Source organism: Perissodus microlepis, chromosome 12 (genome assembly GCF_051167445.1).
Source record: "Perissodus microlepis isolate ML-2025 ecotype Zambia chromosome 12, ASM5116744v1, whole genome shotgun sequence".
NCBI lineage: Eukaryota > Metazoa > Chordata > Actinopteri > Cichliformes > Cichlidae > Perissodus > Perissodus microlepis.
Window position 1 is genome coordinate 15,551,305 of NC_140472.1, and position 19,000 is coordinate 15,570,304.

At 40.9% G+C, this 19,000-nt stretch overlaps 1 protein-coding gene across 4 annotated transcripts in view; it reads right to left on the bottom strand.

Annotated features, from left to right (window-relative positions):
* The window catches only part of LOC146376004 (uncharacterized), a 298,615-nt gene that overhangs the window by 26,992 nt on the left and 252,623 nt on the right, over positions 1 to 19,000 (bottom strand). The gene's annotated exons all lie outside the window — the stretch shown is intronic.

The following is a 19,000-nucleotide window of genomic DNA, read 5'->3' on the forward strand; positions in this document are numbered from 1 at the left end:
TTTGCCATGCCATGTATGAATACACTGATCCACACAAATGGGCCCGCTCACTTCTCCTAACACCTGTAGACTTGCAGATACTGAGTACAGTAAATGTTTGAACAACTGACCCATGCATACTAAATGTGAAAGTAGAAATCAAATGAGTGAACAGAGGCATCTGTGTGTGGGTCTTTCTGTTTTTGGGATCATAAATTCTTCAAGTGAAATGTGGAGAGACAAGAGAAGCAATGGAACAGCAGGGAAATGTTTGATTAGAGGTGACTGCTGAGTCAAAAATGACCTGCAAATGACTCCCGTTTTCCAACATCTCACCCCGTCAGTAAATACCACCTATTTATTAACATTAACACTACATATACTCGTTGTATTTTCACACAAATGTAATGTCTCTGTGAAAAAGTGGACTGGGTGCAGAAGGTCAAGGTGTCATTTGAAATGGTGTGTTGTCACTAGGCAGAGCGGAGAAGTCATGCCACAGCTGTACTCTTCAACACCACTCTTGGCAGCTATTATTATCTGTGGGAATCCAGGGCATCCTGCATGGTATGAGGGCAAAATTGACCATCAGTAAAAGACTGGCCCTGGAAATGCACACACAGCTGCCCCTCACACACTCTTCAGTGCCCACTGACCTTCGCTTGTGACACTGTTTAGACAAGAAACAAAAGATTTTTTTTTTTTTTTTAATTTTTCATTTAGATGCTTGATGTAGAGCTCTACTATTTAATGTGCTGTTCTCTGTGAGAAACACATAATATACTGCATCTTCTTTTCTACTGACACTCCAGGAAGTATAAATATTGGGTCTTGCATTAACTATATCTGTAAGTGTGCAGTGAATTACATAATGTGGACAGTGTATGCTGTATGCTGTATTGAAATACCAGAAAATACATGCCATGTTCTAAATAGATGCAAAGATAATGAAAGTAGCTCAACTGCATCAATTTAGTCATGAACCTTTTAAATGTTCAAATATTTTCATTGCACGTCTTTGCTGATATTCCTGTTTTTATGCCTGTATTTCATTCTGTTTTTCTCCATGTTCCCCATCCTCTTTGATCTTTCTTTGACATTTACCACTAACCTTCCTATTTCAGTCGACCTATTCTTAAACAGAGCTCGGCCAAGACATCTTTATGGAAATCACTGCGCTGGGTGTGTTGATTTGCAAAGAGCATGGAAGCTGTTCAAGCAACACAGGTTATACAGAGAGACGGCAATGGAGAGACAGACACTGACTTCCACAAAGACAGACAGTGACATAGAGGAAGTGAAATACAGAGCACCTTGCTATAACTATATTGGTTGGCTCCAGTATGTTGGCGCCCATCTTATCTGGCTAGAGTCCCACACAGCATTCATCTAATGAAAACCTGGCTGGATGGCCGGCTGGCTGTCTCATCAAGGCTCATTGCCATAGGTTCCTCTCCCCCAGCATCAAAGTCACTTGGCTTTTATCAATGGCCAAGTAAAAGCAAATAACTTCACTAAAATTTGAAAGAAACCATGAAAAGAAATCTAAAGCAGAAATGAAGGGAGATGTCTAGCAATTCTTTAGGGGCACTCACAAAGACTTATTGTAGCAACAATGAAATCAAAGAAAAGATGATTATTATGCATCTGCAACTGTGTGTACACTCACCCGACACACATGAAGACACAAATTTGTCTGCTATTCTGATCTCTCTCTCTCTCTCTCTCTCTCTCTCTCACACACACACACACAGACACACACACACAGAAATGGACACAAAGGAACTTGTGCTTATAGGAAATGCAGACCTACATTAAAAAAAACATTAACTACAACATAGCACACAAGGCACAAGTACGCATAGCCGTCACGCTTTGTAAAATCCCCAAGTGTCGCATTACAGTGGACTGCTAAAACTGTGTTGGCTGGTGATAGCTCAGAGACCACAGCCAGACTACAGTAGCAGCCAGTCCCCCAGTGGATGACTGGGCTCTGCATATGAGCTCAGTCACTGTAACAAGCCCCACTTAGTCATTGGCTCTTTCACAGGCCCTCTCTCCATAGACCCTCTATACAAACAGGACACTTAAAAACACCATTACTGGGAGATTGCTCAAGCCTTAGTGAGCAGCTCTGAAGTGGTGAGTTAGAAAGATGAGACGACAAACAGGGTTCTGACGAAACAAGAGCGGGATGAAATATGAAGTAAGGTACACAAAGAGGGTTTGTTGAGAAAGGCATTGATGAAACAACACAGTGTGCTAGTAATTAGCAGAAAATGCAAGTTTCTGGTTTGGGAAAGATGTCAAAGTTCATACAGCAACTTCTTATAAAATGATTCTTTAGGCAAAAAGTAGTACAAGTCAGCAACAGAGGCTTCTCTGTTAAGTCCTTCTCTGAAGTATAATACACTAAAGCGGCATATTTGGAAGGAAGTGGAACAGATACAGCATGCTGAATTTTTGCCTACTCTGGTTGCAAATGCTCCGCTTCTAAAACTTATGTTTTTTGTTAGAGCATGGGAAACAGTATGCTTCAGCTTAAACAATCAGACATAATGTCCCCTGACTCGAAATACACAGCGTTTTTGGGAATATCATTTGTGGCTTCACGAATACTGAAGACTTGTTTAACCCAGATGTGTCACACGCTGACCCGTAATGTCCTATCTTCACCCCATTATTACATTATTACCCCTGTCTCACCCTCTACTTATATACCCCCCACCACCCATCTGTCTCCCATCCCTCTCTCACCCCTTTCCCATCTATCTCTCATCTCTCTCTAGTCCAGCCTCTCATCACTTGTTCATAACTTTACAACGCTCATTAGGCAGAGTCACAGTTTCCATCAAAGAGAACGAGAATATTTTTAGGCAGGGGCCTGCTTCGTGAAGCCTTCTCGGTGAAAGTAAACCACGTCCAAACATCAAATTCATGTTACATGGAACAGGTCAACAGGTAAGTCTCACTCCTCTTTCTTGTCCTCCATCATCTCTTTTTCTTTCCCACAGGAAAGCCGCATCATGATTTCCCAATAACTATATGGGTGTACCCCCTGGCACCCTTACTGCCCCCTTACTGCTGTCCTCTGGATCTGTTTCAAGCAAGAGAGCAGATTGGGAGTGGGCATGGGTGCATGCCAAAGTATTCTGGGAAGGGCTCCAAAGAACATATTTGTTGAGTGGGGAAGAGAGCGGAAATGGACTTGTGTCTGAAGGGAGGTATGGTTGGAAAAGCTGGGTGAAAGCAAGGGTAAGCGACACAGAGTCACAGAGCGAGATGGGAAGTTGAGTCATTGGGTAAAACTGAGGTGGACAAGTTTGCCGAGTGACTCATTGAATACAAAAGGTGGATTCTGATTCAGCTGATTACTAATATTTAGTGCACCCTTTACAGGATAAAATTCCACCTTCATGGTTTGAGACATGCAGATTGGGTTGCGGAAGATTTCCTATCGTGTGACACTGTAAATGGATGTTATAAGTACACTTACACTTATACACACACAAAAACCCAACAGCCAAGGACTGAAAAAAAAGAGTCCAGGCTTCAACAAACAGAATAATATGAATCCTGTTTGTACATGGAAAGGTTGCTTTAATGCTAAAATATACAACTTAATCAAGAAGAAAGAAAAATGCATTTAGACACACAGCATAGAATTTAGCTTTTAATATTTCTCTACAGGTTCAGTTCACATATTTCTGTTCACTTTCTGAATGCATGCTGCATACCTGAATATCTGAGAAGGTGCACAGTGTTTATTGGCTTCTTTATTAGTAGCTGTTTATGTGCAATTGTATGTCTTACACAGCACTTCAAGTCATTCACAGTATAACCTGCTGACACACTGTGTGAGCATGTGCGACTATGTGCGCGATTATGTGTGCGTATGCATGGGTGCATGCGTTCTTTGTTATTGGGCTGGCTTGCCACATACCATACTTCAGTGCTACAGGGTAATGCTATTTCACACAACTCTTGGAAAATAAGTGAACCTGGAACAAAACACATCACTTATAGCGATGTTTGAACATATTTCTGAGGACTTTTCTTTTAAAAGCAAGTACTGGCAGTAATTTGTGAACTATGAAGCAATAACTGACTCTTCATCAGCTGAATCAATCCCAGTCCTGAAGTTTTCTTTAACCCTTGAACTTACATATAATATCAATGCAAATATGTGAACCTTTTCCCAAGTGCAGCAATGGGTTTATATGTTGGCCATATATATGGTATGTTAGTTTAAAATTACTCTTTGTGACAAGAAAGTGGAAGAAAGGCAGAGAAGGAGGTGGAGGTGTCTTACACAGTCCAGGCAGTGACCTCTAAAGATGACAGTGAAATAGTTAACCTACCTGGCAAATGCCATCATGTGAAAAGTATTTTGTCACTGCAATGTTTTCCCATACGGTTGCTGGAGAACTCTGGGAGTTCACACACTTTGCAAGGTCAAAAAAGAAACATCAAACAGATTGTTGAGTCCTTGTGGGCTTTCTTTGGCAGCCTTTTGTCTTCTTTGTTTCACAGACACATCCTCACTTAAAGAGGCACTATGAAAGTGCTCAGATACGCAACAGATGCACAAATATAACACAGCAGTTGGAAAGAACAAAGTCATAAACACCTCACTCAAAGTAGCATATGTAAACATGTAAGTCCCCCCACCACAACTCACACGACCCCACATTACATACATGCACATACCATGTGCAATAGCTGGCATGTGGGAGTCATGCATAGCACATAAACTGGAAGCGGCGTCTTCATGTAAATTCTTCCCTTTTGACAACTGAGCCTTCTCATAAGCTCCAGCACTCAGCTGTCTACTGCATTCTCCAAGGGGCAGGCATGACATTATGTTAATTTAGGGTGGCTCCAAGGTGTGAGTGAGGGACTTTATGCAAGCGAGTACTCAAAGTAACCATGTATGTCATAATATGCCAGCAAATGTATTGGAAATGCTAAACAGAATACATACTACCAGTATAAATAAAATGGAAAACAAGTGGACTACAATAACTGTTCTGCTTGCTGTTCTCATTGAAAATGTGTGTATATATTCACCCACCATTCTAGCCCACCCCAATGTGGCTACAAATAGATGTGCAAAGTGGTCCAATCCTTGCAGAATGTTTATCCAGGGAGGTGGATTACATCAAACCAGTCATCACTGTGTCACAGTGAAGGACCTGATACCCCCATAAGCTCGGCATTTCCTGCCTTGAGAGCCATAATTAAGAGCGTGCTGGAGAGCATCACACTCTGAATCCTCCAGACCTTTATGTGGCTTTTGTTCATCCACGACACAAGAGGCTATATGAAGAGATAACAGTTAAAGCTCAGTGACAGAGAGACGCTAATGCAGACATACATGTAGCTCATACAAGAAAGAAATTGTTAAACCATCCCCCTGCAGGAGCACACGGTGGGAGTTTTTGGGCTTTGAAGGTATATATTTATAGATACCTCAAATAGGGGGAGTTAGAAATCTAATAACTGAAAATTAAAACTTTGGTCTTTTGTACTTTGGTTACCTTACTTCCAGTACTATTTACTCCGTACTTGTGGGTCAGACCATGTCCTACTTCACAGCTGACCTTCAAACTTGTGAAGTTTCTTAAATGTACACTCACTCGTAGACAATCAGACAGATATATACTGTCATGCAAAAAAGAAAGTGTCCACCCTTACTACTCTCATAGGAATTAAGGAAGTAATTAATTAACTGACCACCAGCAAAAGTGAGCACTTCTATAAAAACAGAAGTTTTGATAGTTTGCTGGTCTGAAGCACTCAGGTGTGTGCTCGCCCTGATACTCGGAAAAAATGCAAAAAAGTGCTACATCTCATACTCTCCAGGTCTCAGTTAGCATGCCAAGCCTTAAAGTTCCTGTGATACATTTGGCAAAAACCAAACACAGCATATCAGCACAAACACGTCCACCTACCAAGTGTCAGGCACAGAGGTGGAGGGGTGATGATTTGGATTTGTTTTGCAGCTACAGAACCCTTGCAGTCAGTGAGTCGGGCATAAACTCTTCTGTATACAAGAGTACAGTAGAGTTAAATCTGAGGTCATCTGTCCAACAGCTAAAGCTTGGCCAAAATTGAGTCATGGAGCAGAGCAATGAACCCAATCTCACCAGCAAGTCTACAGCAGAATGGCTAAAAAAGAAAAGAATCAAGGTATTGCAATGGCCCAGTCAAAGACCAGACCTCAGCCTGATTGAAATGCTGTGGTTAGACCTTAAGAGAGCTGTGGATAAAAAGAAATGCCCACAAACCTCAATGAATTGAAGCACTGTTCTAAAGAAGAGTGGGACAAAATTCCTCCACAACCATGTGAAAGACTGAAAAAGTCATACAGAAAATGATTACTTTAAGCTTTTGCTGGCAAAGGTCATTCTTCAAACTATTTAATTATGCTGTGTACTTTGTTTTTCAAATGACCGAACAGAGTCCTGTGAAAGTTTTCTTTTTTGGATAAATGTAAATGCCCAAAGAGGTTTGTTCAAATAACATTTGAGGTACCCCAAAAGATGACTGAGCATGCATCAAGAGTTTGAGGTGTGCAACAGGTTGCAACAATGACACAGGCATACACACACACAGATGAAAACAATACTGGCCTCGCTCCTGCAGCAGGAAGTAAAAAAAAATCACAGAGCTGGCTGTGTGATTGTGTCAGTGGACACAAAGCACACACCTGCCAGTGCAAACTAGCAAACATACGGATGCTCGCAGTCAAAGGGGACTTGCTGCTGATATGGTTGTCCTTCTCACTCCCTCATAACTCCTCTTTTTACCCATTGCTTAGAACTTGATTCACGCAGAGTCAGAGTGCCATAAAAAGCATAGCACAAGGCAACAATTAACCTGTATGTAAACAAGACCATCAGTTATGACCCTCGATTCCCGCCTCTGTGCTTAGGCTGCCCCGCCCCACCCAGAAGGGGTGCTTTGTAAGGAAGGTGGAGATTGTCAAACCACTTGAGTTCCACTTCAGTGCACAGAGAGTCGAAGAGAAGTACGACTCCACTCCCTGTGTTACCACAAGTACTTCAGATCACAATGCAGAAGAAAAGAAATTTGGAAAATGCAGTTGTAGATGTAGATGTTTCATGGAAAAAAAGGAAGAATGATCAACATTTAAGACAGTAAAAACAACAAAAATACTGAAGTTTATGTATATTTTGGTTAAATAATGAGGAACTGAGCAGGGGGATGCTGTGCTTATAGGTTCCTGACAGATCTTTATTGCCCTGTTGAAAAGGTAGAGCTGGGACAAAGGCCATTATCATCACTTGGCTACTTCTACTACTTCTGCAATGCTTTTTTCATCCCTTGTCTTTGTGTGTGTGGGAGGTGTATGTTCATTCATGTGTTTAGGTGTCTCCGGATGTGCATATGTGTAGGCCTGTCTGGAAATGTGTATATGCTGCTGAAGTGAGGTCAGAGTGTCCAGGGAGGCGAAAGGTAATCCTTTAAGTGAGAGACTTTAACTCTTTCGGAAAAGTAAACAGCCAAGCGTTTGAGGGCGTATTGTTGTTGAGTAGTGTAACAGAACTGCAAAAGTGCCTTGAGGCACTGTGTATGAGTGACACAGGAAAGCTATGGATACATGGAGTAGGGAGGGGTTTCTGTTTGTGTATGTGTGTGTGTGTGTGAACCTCTCAAGCCATGTCTCGTGCTGCCTGCAGCCTTGAACAGCTCTGTGGCAGGGGAAAAAGAGAGCAGATGCCTCTTCACTGGGGTGCATCGGGCCACCAAATCGGAAATATCACTGATCAAGTCTCAATTCAATTACAGGCCACCAACTGATGCATAGCAGAACCTGTTTGTGTGCATGACTGGGTGGGTCCTTACCTCCGTATGTGTGTCTCAAAAGTGTGTGCGTTATGTGTGTGCGGGCATGCGTAGCTGCCGTGCTAGTGTTCCGGGTTTAAGGGGGAAGAAGGATGACCCCGCACAGCTGACAGTCAGTCATGCAGGACAGAACAACACAATAACACTCTTGTTAACCAGGACATTGCATACCCCACACCTGTTACCCCAAGAACCACACACAGACAGGGACATGCTTGCACATGAAAAGACATACTTAAAAATGCTCTCTCTCTCTATCCCACACACAATCTCATTTTATACACACGTACACTTTTTGAAGTGTTTCGAGAAACATAAAAGGCGCTTCACTGCGTCAGCTCATTTGAAGTCTCTCCTTCCTTCATTTACCAAGGCATCCATTTATCTTTGGGCCTGTCAGGGAATTTCTAATCGCTTAACACACTTCCTGTGTGTCCGTCTACCTAAACACTGTAAACAAGCTTCCCAAATGAACATGTTTAGTCTGGACCTGGCCTGGCTAGAGAAGAGAAGAGAGAGCTTGCTGAATCCCTGGCAAACTAACGCACCAGTGTATGCTGAGGGAGAAGCATATAGCAATCCTATTTTTTTTATATCTTATTCAAAGTTCGCCAAAGTTTGGCTTTAGGTAAAGGTAAAAAATAAAAACAGAAGCCCAAATGACATATATTCAGCTCACTTTCTAAGTTCAGCACAAGAGTACAAAACACACTGGAAAATGCATTTTATTCCACCGTACAGATCTCGGACATTGAGTGCTCCATTAAAGGAGCTGTATGACCAATATGGGTGTGTGAACACTGTGTTACACTGTGCAACACTCTCCCCAGCTGTCTTTTTTGTACTGGGCTTTCCACAAGTACATGCAGTAGCCAGCTGAAGAGGCCCAGGGGCATCAGACGAAACATTTAGATGCCAAAGCCCAAAATTGCTGTTACGTTCTAATGCACCCAATCCATAATAGTACACTCATTTTAATTGCTGCATATTCAAATAACACATATAATAATCTGTTTGTAAACATGTAGTGAATTACTGTGAATGAAAATTAGGCCTCTTGTGTGTCCTAGCCAAGTCTTTAAGTAGGTATTAATATTTCAAACTATTCTTAATTCTAATTAGAACTTTTGTAATTAACAATCATTTGACCTTATTTTATATTTTCATTCACTGGCATGTTGACTGCAGGTTTATTTCCAAGACACACCACAGCGTTGATTGTACTGTTATTGTTACTGACGCATAAACACGCTCCCAAATTCAACAATAATAAAAAAGATTATTTCAGGAGGAACGCATTTTTAATCCCATGTTTTATCCAGTCTATAAAGCTGAGCCATAATCTATATTTTTCATATTATAACAAAGGATTATTACCTTGGCAGCAATGCTTTTTTTCAGTGTGCGTTTCTAATATGTTCTAAAGATGGCTCTGCTACAAAAATCACAGTTTAAAAAAAGTAATTATTGCTCATCTTTTTGTTTATTAATACCATAAACCAATGCAATCTCACTCCCCAGTTATCCTAATCCAATCAAAGACAGGACTCAAACAGGTGTCGAAGACTTTGATTTCACTTTTTTTTGTTTTAATTTTCTGTTACTGCTAATTTACTCTGATCTGTGAAACTAATTGGTTAGGCTTGGGTTTAAAATTCACACTTTTAGAACATTAAGAGGCATCTTCTACAATTTGCAGTAAGCTTGTCCATCCTTCTGTTACCATGAGCACAGCATAGCTGTCTATTGTCCCAAACGTCTTCATGTTTACTTGTAATGGGGAAAAAACCCTATAGAGCCTATAGAAAATAGGAGGGCTATTTTCATTTCACCCTGCAGACAAAAAAAAAATGTATCTGTATGACTCACCTGGGTCACACTTTCAGGTCTGAAAATGCTGAAATCTGAAAAATCATTTCCCTGAATACTGTAAGCCTAGAGAAACATAATAAATAATATATTGATATTTAACTGTCTTGAAATGCATTGTTCTGCGAGTTTAGTCTATAAGCTTTCGTGCCAATAAATCCTATTGTGTTTTTAAAGGATGGAATTTGTTCGTGGGCAAGTGAGCAAGTGAGAAAGTGTTTATCTATATGTGTCACACTTTCTCCAATAGTGTGTTGCTCTTGTTTATGGCCTGCTATAGACAACATATGCGTTGAGAGCTCTCCAGTTATCACTCAGCAACTTTTGAAAAATGAAAATAAGCCTACTTTACATGAAGGGTCACAAAATACACAGACTTGTTTGTACCCTAACTGTATTACATCCATCATTCCACAATGGTTTTACGATATGTACGCATTCTGCCTCACAGTATACTCAGCTCTTGGCTTTGTTTAGACAGCTCAGCCATGGGGAACACTGCGTTAGACATAATCTACACAAGATGGAGACTTGGCTTTTCAGAGAGTAACTAAGTGCATGGCTGAGTGAGTCTTCCAATCTGTTAGAGGTAACACGTAAAAATGGGTCCCGATAAAGTGCCTCAGTGATACCAATGAATAATGTGGGCCAGGAGATGAGAGACACGAGAGAATATATGCTTTGTTATTCACAGAAAGACTTTCAATTTAGAGAGTAATTTGCTGATGAGCAAATTTTTCTGTTACTTTTCCACACTTCTTTTACAGTGCACAGAATATCCATAACTTTGTGATCAACTCTACTACGTGAACAGGTAGGCTGCACACGTGGGATGAATATTTCAAAAGATTAGAAAAAAAATGTGTAAAAGTGGAACTGAGAAAGTGAGCAGTGGAGAAACGGAATGACACGGGTGCATGTTTGTGTGCGGTGAGCTGGGGCAAAGGGGCGAGAAACGAGGGGGCAAGCGAAAACAAATTCACAATGCCAGCTCAAGTTCCAAAAAGTGTGAAAATCTCTATAAACCCATCAGCTCCAATAACAGGCAAGGCTGAATAGATGAGAAACAGAGGAGGCGGAGAGAGAGGCAGAACAGGGCCACAGAATGAACTGGCCTCCCCCATTCACTTTTAAATTTCCTCCTCCACAGTCCCCTGCACACTGTTAATTACTGGCCAGGCATTCCCCTGCCACCTTTTCACACATAACAAGCACCCCATCCAGACCCACCGCTGGAATATGCCTGCAGCCTAAGGATCAAGACCAATTATGGCCCTAAGCTGGACCCATTTCTGTTTAGCCCGAGGGGGTGCGGAGGGTGTTAAACAGGCAGAGGAGGGAAGCAGAGGTGGTGGAAGTGTTATTTTTCCCACAACATAAATATGTCTGTTTATTTCGGAGTTGCTTGCTGAGTTTACTGCTGTTAAAGTACAAAACATGAAAAGCGGATATCCCATGAAACATACAGAAGTTAGTTGCACATGTGGAATAACTAAAACATACAGGCCTGTATTTGGACATAATCACGCACACAGAATATCGCGCTGAACAAAAGTATTAAGTAGAAGACCTTCCCCCATAAATTATGGATGATGGATAATCAACAAGAAACGGGATTATGAAATGTTGAGGCACAGACAGCGAAGGAGAGTGAGGTTCGGAAACAAGGGAAAGTGGCAGGAGAAGAAAAGGAATATACTGGAGCAAAAGCACAAGACAGAGGACAACACACACACACACACACACACACACACAGACGCAAATCCATGGGTGGAAATACCAACATAAAATATATGGATGGATGCACACACGCACACCAACAAACACACACAAACACACGCACGCTTTCAAATTACAGCTCTGAGAAGCCATTAGTTTCATATATAAGCAGACCTGCTGATGAAAGCTCATAAAGGCGGCTATGTAAATAAAACAAATGAAAAGCCAGTGCTCAGAGGTGAGGGGGGAGAAAAGAAAGAAAGAGACCCTCAGGGATTTATTGTTTGTGAAAGGCTGCTCCATTTACTTTCGCCACTGGAGAAGTGAGTGGTGCCATCACCGAGGCATTAGCTAGCATCTTCTAATGGCAGAAAAACAGCACATCCAGCGTCTGCCTCACAGCTCAGTGAATTGAAAAAGGTGACGGAAAGAAGACGTGGGTGGGAGCCACACATGCGGCGAGGTTATGACCCTCTCACATGCTATCCACAAGGTATATACAGAAAGACACACATTTGCAGTAATGCTTCAGCTATTACATGTCTTATCAGGACGATTTCCCGCATGAGGCCAAAGAGGTGAAAGGTTGAGGCTTGGGCACGCTCTTTTCATTGTGTGCAGCAGTGGAAACATCATGTGGTAATGAATGTGTCCAGAACTAGTGAAGGAGAATATGACCTATGATCAAATTCACAACTTAAAGAAATAATATTTCTTTGCTTCTTTGGTTTTCATTTCATCAAGCTCATTTTGTTTGACAATAGCTTTTCTACCTCAACAAGCAGCCCAACCTCACAAGACAAGTGGCAATTGTCATTAAAAAGAGTTCCAATAGTCAATGTTTGCATTTGCCTTGAGGTCACATGAATAAGTACATGTAAAATGTTTGTTGATAGGACAGGACTTCTCAAACAGATAACCAAGAAAATATAGAGCAAGCTTGTTACATATGGGAAAAGACTGCCTTCGGGGCTTTCTGCCAGAAAGCCTCTCACACATGCAGTACATGTTTTGAAAGACTGATTTTTACCTACCAAACAGTAAATCTACCCATCCATGCATTTCTTAACCACTTATACAATTTATGTTCACAGGGGAGGGTTGGAGCCTATCGTAGCATTCCAGCTATCATGGGGTGAAAGTATACTGAATGGTTGTCTATCACAGGGAGAGACAGACAACCATTCAATCTTGCATTCATACTTAAGGAAAATTTTGAATTAACCCTTGACCCAACAAACACGGACTGTGGGAGGAAGTTATGCAAGCACAGAGAGAACATATAGACTCCACAGGACCCAGGGCGGTGGATTTGAACCCAGAAGCTTCTTGCTGAGAGGTGACAGTGCTAACCACTGTACTGGCCAAACAGTAGTTGAAAATGAAAACAATAATAAGCACACACCCCACTCTTTGCTATTAACTTCAGGCCCTCCTTGCACCCTACCTTTAAATAAAAAATAATGGTCCCACACATGAACCAAAGGCTTCTAAATAAAATTTTGTTATTTGACTGATCCTCCAAAAGCACACTACACTGTTCTTTCTATTCTGCTGAATTTAGCTTCTACCAATATTTAGGTTTTACTTTGGGACTCAACGTAAACTGTAAATAAGACTGGTTCTTAGAAACTGTGACAAATATTATTATAGCTGCAGTAATTTTTATGATTTTATGTGTGGGAGAATTAAAAATGTCATTTAAAGATGACTATAATGACAATAAAAAAATCACACAAAGTATTAAAACATAATATAAAATGTACTGATAAATATACTGTACAAAATACTGTAAATAAAATGTTATATTGACTCATTTAAGTCATATAAACATTTATTAATGATCGGACAGTTACACAGTCATTGTTACCTTTACACACAACCACAGTGGCTTTTAAAACAATCAAGATGGTCAGAAGGTCAGAAGGATTGCCCAAATATTTATTTTAAAAACTTATACTAAAGGTACTGATATTATTGTGTCAAAGTCTCTGGAAAGTATAGTCTTCCACAGATGTTTTCTCCTGAAACAGATCTCTCCCATGATAGGGTAAGGTGATCACTCAGACAACCTTTATAATGATGTGCAGTCACCCTCCCCTTTAAAGGCACACTATGCCAGAAAAATGCATCACAATAATGCCCCTGAGCCACTGGATAGCTTTACTGTATGAGTAAAGGATTTAAGTTTTTCCCTTGATATGTCACCTGTCTATAGTGTTATCACCCTTTAAACTCAATTGGTCATGTCTAAGTGGACACTAAAAGACCCATCCAGCGCTTCATGACTGTCTGTACGGGGGCCAAACAGGACTGGATCACATTTTCATTCAGTCAACTTATAAATGTACAATAACCCACATATTAACAGCCGGAGGAGGGGTAATCATTATCTTAGTCACAGGGAAGAAAAAAAATATTATAACATGTACTTAAACAAAGTAAGCAGACATCAGCAAGCTAAACTACCTGTTTTACATAGCTAAGTGATATCAGAAGCCAATAATCTGAGTATATCTGATACACCAATCCCAGTAAAGGTCTGACAGGTGAACAGAACAGATCCAGCAATTGGTGGGAGCAGCATACAGTGAGAAAAATGGGTTTCTGTACTTCCTGTGACATGACCGTGCTTCCCATGGTGTGGCATTTAGCATAAACAGATGAGCTAATCTGAGCTGTGGATAAGGCACCTGCCTCATTCCACTAAATAAATAAGCCCTGTATCCCAATCTTCCTCCACTTGTGCCTCTGTCTATACTCCCATACCTCCAGCCCCTGCTGTGCTGCTGCTCTCCATTTATTTCTCCTCCTCTCCATCAGTCGGGTAGATGGAAAGAGGGAACGAGGGAGAGTAAAAGTGGAAAAAATAGAAAAGGGCTCATATCATTGCTGGGCCAAAGGTGAGTCGCCTGGGGAGGCAGCGGGAATGAAATTCTCCCAGTCCCATTTTACCAGCCATTCAAAGCACATTACTCTGGAGAAGGGGAAACTTATAAAGCCCTTGCAGTTGAACACATTTCTGTGTGTTTACGGGAGACAGAGAGGGGCTGCTGCACCTATGCCTCAGTAATAGATTCCCAATTTAGGGTCACTTCTCGTCTCTCTCCCCCTTTTGTCTTTTTGTCCCTCTCTTTTACTTGATAAGTCTCTCTCTCCTCCTCCTTTCCTATATTCATTTTCTCTCCTTCTCTATATATACACATTTCTCTGCGGGCATGCTGCCCTCCCCTTGAGCTAGGATAGCTAGAAGGGACCCTCACAGTCTGTCTGCTTGCAAAAGGAATATTAGGAAAACTGTTTGTTTGTGTGTGCCCCTGTAGACAATGCAAACTGTTTCACTGAGGAGAGCTGATAGAGTTGATGATATAACTGTCATCTCCATAGCTTGATGGCAGACTATGATAGCTGCGCTGTAACTATAGTCTGATGCTGGTGTGAACTACTGCCAGAGTAAATACCTTTCTGAAAATGATGGAGCAGTTTGCTACAAAATGGGACAGTTCATTAGAGGGGCAGAATAAAAGGTTCTGCAATCAAATTCCCTACTTAAACCTTTTTTTATGCAGGTGAAGATCACAAGAAGTTTTTTTTTTTTTCCTGAATTTGCTTATGACATAAGGTACACTAATAAACCGAATCACTTAAACACAATCTCCTGCCCTATAATAGGGTAACCATGTGGGATGATGCTGTCACTACAGTAATTACAGAAATACTATCAAGGTGGAAGGGCAACCTGCTCATAATAGTTGCCAAATTAGCTTATCTGTAAGGCATAATAGGGTCCTAACACCTTGTAGCAATACTAGACTCTCATTATTGCCAAGCCTTTACATGTTACTGCCATTAACGCAGGGCTACATGATTTGTGAATAGAGGATGTTTTGTCTAGTGCTACTGGATCAGGCCAAGAGATGCTGCCTGATTGGCCATATATTTTATTGACACAGATAAGTTTGGCTAAAAGTGAACTAATTATCATATTATGGTTCTATTATACGAAACTGCTCACAGGCTATGATTAACCCCCCACCTCTCCTAGTTTAACAACTGAGCGGTCACTGGGTATCATATCAACTGCTTTTAATTAGATTAGTATGTTACATGTTCTGGATTGCTATTGGCTTCTTGGGGATAAAGGTATACCATAAATGCCTATTTCATAGCTATATATTTCCCTTTAAGCTAATTTAATATAATTGAGTTATACATGTAATGATCCTTTAACAGTTGGAAAGAGAAAATGAAACACAGGTTACACAGACTAATCCCACAACGAAACGTTGTGAGATACTACAGAACTGCAAAATCCTGAAGTTAATTCTGATATTCATACATTTCCTTGCACATCTTCTAAATATCAAACAATTAACAACTTAAAGTTTAAGTCAAGCATAGAACAGACAAAGACGAAACATGAGCAGAATAAGGAAATAAACATCTCAGTGTCTTGTCAGAAGCCGTTTCAGGCAGAGGAGAGCAGACATCAGTGAATGTCTTTGGAAACCAGCCGTTTAGAGTGGACGGCAGGCTGCCCATCAGTGACAGGCCCCAGGCCAGTATACAAGTGGAGGACCCGATAGGAGCTGGCAGGTGAGACCTGGCCTGGAGTCAGATCATACAAGTCCAGCTGGGGCTAACACATCAGGAGACAACAGCACAATGCAGGTGGCCTGACACAGACGTAAATATGACCTGCCACTGATGGACTCCGGCTGAATTCAGCTTGATTCAAATCAGGTTTTATTTGCATTAAGAGGCATTGCAAAGAGGAATGCTGTCAAAACCTCACAGGCCTGAAACAAACCACTGAAATGAAATGCATCTCAATGAACTTCAAAAACCTGAATTCTTTCATTGTTGACTATCTCTTCTCTAAACACAACATTTTAAGTAATGCATTAAAAGTGTTACGATTTCACATCTTGAAATCTGTAGAGAACATCAGCACAACCTTTTCATTATTCCTTTAGACAGCTGATCTTCTATTTATTCCATAATCTTTTCTCAATTTCCCAAAGAAGAGGGTACAAAAAGGGCCCGCACCCCCCTTTTTTTCTTGAGACCATAAGGGTGTATTTTAATCAACATCGTGTGCAAATGAAATGTCACGCCCTTTAATGTGAGAGCACCGTGGGAAATGTCGATAGAAATGTCAAGTGGTTGCAGGGATGTGGGACCAGAGGGGTTGATGTCATCCATGGTACAGTAGACTGTGGGGCCATTGGGCATACCCAACCTTAACAGTGAGGACAGCACAGTGAAATTAGGATTGGTTTGAGCTCAATCTCCAACTGGACCATGTTTGAGTAATGTCATCAATATGATTATTAGCTTGGTTCATAAAAAACATAACTACATTTTTGTCTCAGTAAACATAAAGTGTAGTTTTTAACATTTGTGTGTGACACATTGATGGTGTATATTGAGGTATTAGCTGATTATTAGCTTTGAAATTCTTCCGGACAGGAGACCAGGTGCTCTGCGACCACTTGAAATTGTTGTCTTCAAAGCAACTTTGGTACATACATACATACATGCAGTCATAGAGTCAGTCAGCTTGCAACCAAATGGGATCAGGCTGGCAACTGCATGCAATCTATTTTGATAATACAGCAATTATTCGTAATAAACTGGTGAAAGCTGCAAATCTGTTGCTGTCTGATTCAAATCTGTTGTTTTCTATACACACTTTCACTGTTTACATTGAGAGTCCAGACAGAACCTCACGGATTTGAAAGAGAAATTCAGAAATTCCTACAGAAAAAGTGACATAGTTGTTGCAGGAGGGTGACCGCAAAATGACAAAGGCCCTTGGCAAACTTGCTCACTGTTGCAAGGTTCGCTAACTGGCACAGACTAACTCAGAGTGATAGCAATCTGTCTGTTTACAAATATGACAGCAATTATTTGCAAATCTGTCTGAGTTAGACTGTGACTGTTTGGAGATAGGTTGCCTCCCACCAGGTGACCAGTGCAACTGTCTCGTGAAAGTGCTAGCCCAGAATTTGAGTGTTTCACTACTTTCAGTCAGTCACTGAAGTCACTTAAATTCAATCACTGGACAACCACTGATTCTTTCCTAGTCGCAACAGGGTTGTCATCCTATTTTTACAGTAGTGTGATTGAACTATAAGTCTGAGTTTTTAGATTATAGGTTCAGTTTTATTAACCAAACTTTTAGATTAGGCACGTTTGTACCTGGAAGAATTTGCGATTACAGAGTCTGAACTTTAGTCAGAATTAGATTGGTACGTTCAGTAACACACACCATACAAAAATGGCACATTTGTTATGTTATGATATATTTTACAACTCATTTAAGTAGATTAAAATCACCATGCACTTAAAGAAAACTTGCACATTTTCACTACGTGCATTTCTATCCGAGTATACCCACAGTCAGGTTCACCACAATAGAGTCTCAAATAACCGAAGGTAAACACACATACTGATTGTTCACTTTGAAAAAGCAATCAGCTTTCTAAATAATGTCTTTCATTAACCGATCAGAGCAGATTTAGGTAAGAGGACTTCTTTTGCTGCTCTTCCCCAACCAAAGGGTTGAAATTTGCTGTTCTTAAAGTAGAGAGGGATTATTTTCCTTTGCAGATATAATGGTCCACCTGTCAGAGGGAGTTAGAGATGACGCCATATCACTGACAGGTACACTATCACCCTTCTCAAAATTCAATATTTCTCAGTGGAAAATTAAACTATAGGGAAAATAAGGACATGGAGTGTGCACCGACTGGAAGAGACGTGGCTACTCATATCTTGCTGACGACATAATTCTACTGCCAGAGACAGAAAGAGAGAGAGCGAGACAGAGATGGTGTCTGGGCATGTACCTATGCAGACAGATTGTGCTATGTATAAGTATGGTGTGCTATAGTGGAAGGGACCTGGGCTCAAGCTCAAATTAACTATGTGGCAGACTGGACTGTCAACTGCAATTACCTGCCTCACACTTCCTGGACCATCTTGGTAATTTATTTTCTCTTCCCCTCCCTCCATGGTTTCCTCTCCCTTTCCACACTCTCTCCGTTCCCTCATTCCAAATATCACTGGCAAATATAAACAGCCCTTGGCCACCTCCCTGCAACTTGGAAGGCCTTATAATTGGAGCCTTGCACATTTAGGGGCTATTTTAAGTAAGAAGATGGGCACTAGCCCTCTGCTCTTCTCAGTCTCTCTCCCCTCTGCCCTCTTGACCACATTAAGGGACAATTATCTCTGTCTAGTCAGGCAGGGCAAAGGGTTTAAGTTGAATAGCCATTGGCTGTCGCTGATTGCTTTTTTAGATTTATTAGATTACAAATTAAATTGGAGGAATTGGCTTGTGGTGCTACAAGTCAGGAGGCTTTCTATGTATGACAATGTGTGTGTGAGAAGGATTCAGTTTAACAAATAGGAACAAATCATGTGTTTTTGTGACAGGCTGTTAATTACAAAATGCCTAAGGATAAAATCTTGATTGCTATTATTTTGTGACGTTGTCTGTTATGTGTAGACACACAATTGGTTCATCCCTAGAGTTAGTTCCCTTTTTATGCTC